Raw genomic sequence first — 7,133 nt, forward strand, 5'->3', positions numbered from 1 at the left:
GGGCGTTGACACGCCGCTGACCGGCAGCCGAGAATAGCCTGGCACTGGTCCCAGAGGCCATCCTCCCCCATCAAGGACTTGGAGGACAGAACAATCCATGCCCTGTAGCAGGAGGGTTTCCACCTAGCACCTGATAAGCTGGAGCTGAGTTTAAAGAAAGCCCATCAGATGGGACATGTTTTCAGGAATAAGACGCCCCTATCGGTCCCAAGTTGGGGGGTGATGGAGACACTGGTGGACTTAATGCATTGCTGGCCCAGACCCAGGCTCTGGCGGCCCATTCCTCTCAAATTCCTCTGTAATCAGCTAAATTAGCCCATTGATAGAACAGCTCATCAAGGGGCAGCTCGGAGGAGGGATTGATGGACGGTCACCTTTTCAAGGGGCTCCGGACTGGGGGATAAATGGCCCATTTACTCATGAGGTTGCTATCGAGTGCTCTCCCTAGGTCAATAATTTTTTCTTTCTTGCCCTGACTTCCTGGTGCTGGGCAGAAAGAGGCCCATGCCATATCAGGTCTGACTCTTTCGCAAGCTGGAGTGCAAAGCTTGTCCTTAACCCACTCATTGCCGACAGAGTACAGCCATCCTATTGGAGGGGAGGTCTTTCCTTTACATACACTGCACATGCACAACTGTAATGTGAGAGGCCCCTCCCCATAATTATCCTGCAGGAGAGAAGAAGTTGCAGACACTTAGGTCCCTGTGAGGTGTCTCACACGATGGGGCACTCCTGCGATTATTTTATTTAGACCAGCAAGGTCCTATTTAAGAATAACTTGGACATCAAAGCTAGTTCTTTGGAAGATTCCAGCATTCACCTGTCAGAACCAAAGAGACGTAACAGTAATTCCAGGAGCTATGACTCAGAACTGCCAGTATTTGATGTCAGTGTAAACAAGCCTTCTACAGATGACTTTACAAACAGCTCTGTAAGCAGTGGTGTTATAGAGGTCACATCGAGACACCTACAGGATGAATGAGGGAAAAACACAATTGTCCCAGCCGTCACCATGTTGTATTTATCAGTACCTGTGGTCTGAAATAACATTTCTAGTGATGGCGTATTGCATGGGTCAAAAACGGCTGCGTTTCTAAAACACTTGGGCAGAAGCGAACATGACTTGAGCTGCAACGCCATGTGAGATGGTACAGAAAGGGGCTTTCTTAAGACGACGGTGCAGGCAGAGTTTGAATGAAATTGTTTCATGGTATGTGAGAGTGGGAGAAAGTAGATTTTCTACATCAACATTATTTTATATTATATGTAATTTAAAAATATATGTCAAACTCAATAAATTACATATGATAAGTATAAACACTGGACTCCATCTAGGTCCCTAAAAGTTGTAAAGTCAAGTTATATATACATATATATGTGTACATATATATATGTATATATAATTAAAAATTATTTTTAGATGTTCCCATTGGGAAAAGCATGGGTTCGTCTTATAGGTGTGGTCACCTTGTATTTGGAATTCTCTCGTAGTCAGGTATATACCTAAGAATCTTGGGTATTTCTGAAGGCACAGGGATGATTTCGGGAGAGACCTGGATAATTTTTCTTTCGGTCTTAGATTTAAATGTGTTTAAACTTTTCTACTGTTTTTTTTTAATGTGCTTGGAAAAACAAGCAAGGAAAAAAGAAGGGATGTTTGATTTGGGATAGCATTTTCCAAAGTGAATTCTGTCCTGGGAGCTGCTTCATGAGAAAAAGGGTTCCATCATCAAAAAGTTTGAGCAACAGTGTACTCAGTTGCACCTTTTTGAGGAGTCAGATATACTTGGCATATCAAAGGCTCTGAAATGTCTTGCAATAAGGGAATGTACCCAAGAAAACTAATTTAACTTAGAGCTCCCTAAAATCACTAGATCTTGAAACTCTTTTCTTACAAAACACTTATTACCATCACACAAAATAAAACTGAATGGTATCCCAGAAACAATGAATTTGAGCTGGCATTAAAAATTTCAAGGGAGGTCACAAATATGAAATATTTTGCACTTATATTTGGGAGATATAGTAGAGGGCGTCTAGGTATTTAATTGACCACGTAAGAGTCCATCCCTTTTTCTCTCTGACGGAGTACACAAATTGTGTACCGTGGAAGGCTTAGATTTTGTGGCCAGGTAGGCATAGAATCAAACTCTGGCTTTGCTGCCATCAGCTGTGTGTCCTTGAACAAGTGTCTTCACCTCTCTGAGCCTCTATTGCTACCTCTATAAAATAGGGGACCAATCAGTACTTACCTTACAGGATATCTATAAGAGATGACATGAGATGGTACAGAAGTATCTAGCATCGTGCCTGACACTTTTAAGGACTCAGGGAATTATCGCTGCTGTTTACTATAATATTTCTTCTCACAGCCCCTGAAGTTTTGTAGGTTTGCTCACTTGGCCCAGCTTTATCTGGTTAGCATGCTTGAATTGAGTTGAAAAAAGAGGGATTGTAGCGATCAAGTTAGGGCAGACTTCATTGTCAAGGCATTTATCTTGGGAGTATGAAAATGACCTTGCCGATTCCCACCTGGAAGACTCCCTCTCCTATTCTCCACGCCACAGAGAAGAAGCCTTGTCCCAGGAGTGCGGACACATCACAACCAGCTCACCAGAAATGAGGCTACTGGAAACTTCAGAAGTCATACAATTTCTTTCAGGAGAGCTGTCAGCTTCATTCATCAAAAAACGAAGCTCCACTTTATTGTATTTTAATGACGAAAGTCAAACATACACATGATAGAAATTCAAATACGACAAACGTCTGATGTAAACAGTGAGAGCCTCGCTCAAACAGTGAGAGCCTCGCTCTCGTTGACACTCTTCTCCGGGGGCTGGACACCGTGAAAAATTTGCTGGGTTTTCTTAAGGACCTTTTCAATATCATCATCATCATCATCTTACAAGCATCTTTTGAGTGCTTAATGTACCAAGCCAATGAAAATCCCTTCCATCCATCTCTCATTTCACCCTCACGCCACATTGCGCGTGGGCTGGGCACTAGGGTTTCCTCTTATTTTACGGGGGAGGCAATTGGGGCTCAGAGAGGTTAAGAAAACCCAAGGTCACACAGCTAGGAAGTAATGGAACTGGGTTGTGAACTCCAGTTGGTTCGACTAGGGTCCATATCCTTAGTGATTATTACACACACACAGACACACGAACACCCCACAATTTTCTATCACCAGATAGGATCATATTATCCCTAGTGGTTTGCAACTTATCTTTTTTCCTTAGCTATATATCATGAACACCCTTCCTTGACAGGACCTATAGCCCTCATTCCTTTTAACAGCTTGCATACATTCCATTATGGGGAGGAACATAATTTATTTAACCAGTTTCCTGCTGACGGGAATTTGTCCATTTGTGACGGTTCCCTGTCCCTCCTTGGCCCCAGAAGGGCTGAGCTTCCTTCAGCTCTCCGGCTTTCAGAGGAGAATCAGCATCGTGTCTCCATCAATCTAAGCTATGTGGTCTTTAAAAATACATAACCCAAAAAATAAGGCTCCATTAAACAAACTTATAAAATATGAATTAGTTGCTTACCCTGCTCCCTGTTCAAGAGCATAAGGGTCATCCCCCCGGAACTTAGGAATGGGGATCTTCTCTGGTCTTCCGCCCTAGGTTTACAGGAGGGGTGTCACCCTCTCAGATATGGGGTCTTGAACCCAGTTAAATTGTGCATCTCGAAAGGAAAGGACTTAAGTAATTTGCTGAGCCATGAAGCATAGCTAAATGTACTTGAGTGAGTGAGCGAGTGTGTGTGTGTGTGTGTGTGTGTGTGTGTGTGTGTGTGTGTGTGTGTATTCAGGTACGCTTTTATCAAATCATGCACTGAACAAAAATGTGTTCAGATAAACTCTTAGGAAAACAGTGAATTGACCACTGATGGAGAGGCTGGGGAGTTCTGGGGTTAAGGCCATGGATGTGAAGCCAGACCACCTGGTTTGGAGGCTTGACTCTGCCATGTGCCAGCTTTGTCATCTTGGGCAGTCACTTAATCTCTCTGTGCCTCAGTTTCTTCATCTGGAAAATGGAGATAATAACAGTCCCTACCTGGTGGGGTAATTGTGAGGGTTAAATGAATTCAAATAAATAAAACAGTAAGTACCTGACACATCCTATCATACATGGGCTGGCTGTCATAGTGGTTAGATATGTGTACACTATTATAAATCTTTTAGAATTACACAATTAATATATGATATGATATATCATGATATGATATATATATGATATGATATGATATGATATATCATATATGATATGATATAATATATGATATATGGCAGTATTGATTAGTAGCAACAAGGAACCATGCCCTGGCTCCCTCAAATCACCTGTACTCCCATGTGGAAAGAACCACTGTGAACACTTTGGTCTGTAACATGGCAAACATTTTCCTTTGTCGGTGGGCACTCTTTTGCACGCACACAGATGCACGCCCCTCCACATTCGCATGTGTGATTTAATTATACAAAACTTGTATCTTATGTACTCCTTTATAACTTAATTTTTCACCTAACAAATTATCAACATACCCACTATATTAGTTTGTCAGGGCTACCAAAACAAAATACCATACGCTAGGTGGCTTAAACAGCAGAAATTTATTTTCTCACAGTTCTGGAGGCCAGCAGTCTGAGATCAAGATGTCGACGGGGTTGATTTCTTCTGAGGCCTCTCTCCTTGGTTTGTAGTTGGCTGTCTTCTTCCTGTGTCCTCACATGGTGTTCCTTCTGTGTGTGTCTGTGTCCTAATTTCTTCTTCTTATAATGACATCAGTCATATGAGATTAGCATCCACCCTGATGACCTCATTTTACCTTAATCACCTCTGCAAAGATCCTGTCTTCAAATACTGTCATATTCCAGGGTACTGGGGCTTCGGACTTCAACGTATGAATTTTTAGAGGACGCAACCCAGTTCATAATACCCGTTTTTGGGACATCAGGTATTCTCTGAACCAGAAATCATAGATATATTTTGTCTTGTGTGATGACTCTGATCAGCTGGTATATCAGCTGGTATAGCCTGGAAGGTTCAGTGTTGTGAAGGATTCTGAGGTCCTCTCTGGGCACAGTGGGGAAGGTTAAGATGACCTCTGCTGTAGGTGAAGGCCTGGGGAGTGGTGATACGCGTGTAGTGGGTTGTGCTTTTGACTGAATCCAACTTGAGCTGGCCTGCTTTGTGACTTAGCTTTAGTCCATCTCATTACAGAGAGTCATGTTGTATGGTAGCCACACCTGGAATGTGGCTTTGCCCACACCGGTTCCTCCCATCCTGACCGCCAGGGTGATAATGATGCTTGAGGAGTGGATGGACATGGTTGAGTCCATATGGCTGACACCACTGGCCACATAACTCTCAGCTCTGAAGAATCACCTGCAATGGGCTTGACTAGATTTTCTCCCCTCTGAAATGACCAGGTGCTTTGGATCATCTGGCCACAGTGACTGATGTTTATTCTGCTTGTGCCACTGCTAAGTAAGGCCTGATTTAGGGCAAGGAAATAGAATCCATGTGTATCCTTCCTTGGCTCACAATTTCATTTTGAGGGACCCTAATCAATTTGTCAATATACAGTTTTTAGTTACATCCTACCAGTGATTTGGAGATCAGCAAGAAAAAAGAAAAACTTGTGGAAATGGGTTTCTATATCACTCATTCATTCATTTCATCTTTTTTTTTTTTTTTTGCGGTACGCGGGCCTCTCACTGTTGTGGCCTCTCCCATTGTGGAGCACAGGCTCCGGACGCGCAGGCTCAGCGGCCATGGCTCACGGGCCCAGCCGCTCTGCGGCATGTGGGATCTTCCTGGACCGGGGCACGAACCCGTGTCCCGTGCATTGGCAGGCGGACTCTCAACCACTGTGCCACCAGGGAAGCCCTCATCTTTTATTTTAATTCAGCAAATATTTACTGAGAGCTTAAACATACAAAGCATTATAGCCCACTTAAATGCAGAAAGTGAAGCAGAGGAAAGGTTAGAAACTCTCTCTTGTATTTGATGGTTAGTCCATTTTTCTTGACTCCCATCCCATTATTCTTTCTCTTCCCTCTTGTGCAGAAATGCACATCTTAAGACACCAGGAAGACCTGGCACTGAGAAGGGAAGTAAACAACATGTCAGCATCGGGGCAGGGCTGGGGAGAAAGCTTTTATAGATCAAATTTAGCTCCTGCATTACTCAGGTGGTGAAATGGAGTTTGTGAGAAATTAAATCATTGTCAAAGTCATATAGGTTGTTGGTGGCAGAGCACGATCCTGGAGCCAGGCATTCTCCTTCTTGGCTTGATCTCATTCTTGGGCATCCCAAATTTGACTCTTTTGTTATGTGGGAACCCCCAAATGTGTAGGAATCAGGTGTTGTTTTTGTAAGCATTTGCCAAGAAGAGTTACGTTCAAAAACTTTCCACCTGAGGGAAATTGCCGGTCACCTGAAATGTTTCCAAGGGGTCTTTCAGTAATGTACATTCCTCTCACCTAGGTAGGAGAGCACCTGGTCCACCTCATCTCCATTCTCACTGGATGTAGCCATTCACAGTAAGGACAACCACAGAAACAAAACTTTGCTAATTCGATAGCGGGAAAGATGACATCACAGTCATTTTCATGTTTCCTTCTTTGACCTACAGTGTTGTTGTGCATTTTCTGATATGTTAATTGCCTGTATGTATTTACTCTGATCTGAATTGCCTATTCATGTCCTTTGCTCATTTTTCTATCATAAGGTTTTGCAAATATACTTTACATAGGAATATTAATAACTGTTTTTATAATTAAAACATAAACCTTGTGGATGCTGCAAATATTTCAGCAAATGTTTTTGTATGGATTAAGAGGCTTTGCCATTTTTAATCTTTGCCGTCTCTGTGGTTATTCCACCAACTCCCTTCCTCCTAATTATGTGTACCTTGCTTATTTTTTTCTTGATTAAACCCCTCGGAGTTTTGTTTCTTTGCTTTGGATTTTTAAAATCTAAACTCACATATTTCTCCTTTTCTCTTTGTTAATAGTTCTTTGTATTTTCCTCCGGTTGTTTTTTGTCCTTTTCTAACTTCCTGAGTTGATGCCCAACTCATTTATTTGTATCCTTTAAAATCTAATAACGGTAGCATTTAATACT

The sequence above is a fragment of the Tursiops truncatus genome, chromosome 13 (assembly GCF_011762595.2).
Source record: "Tursiops truncatus isolate mTurTru1 chromosome 13, mTurTru1.mat.Y, whole genome shotgun sequence".
NCBI lineage: Eukaryota > Metazoa > Chordata > Mammalia > Artiodactyla > Delphinidae > Tursiops > Tursiops truncatus.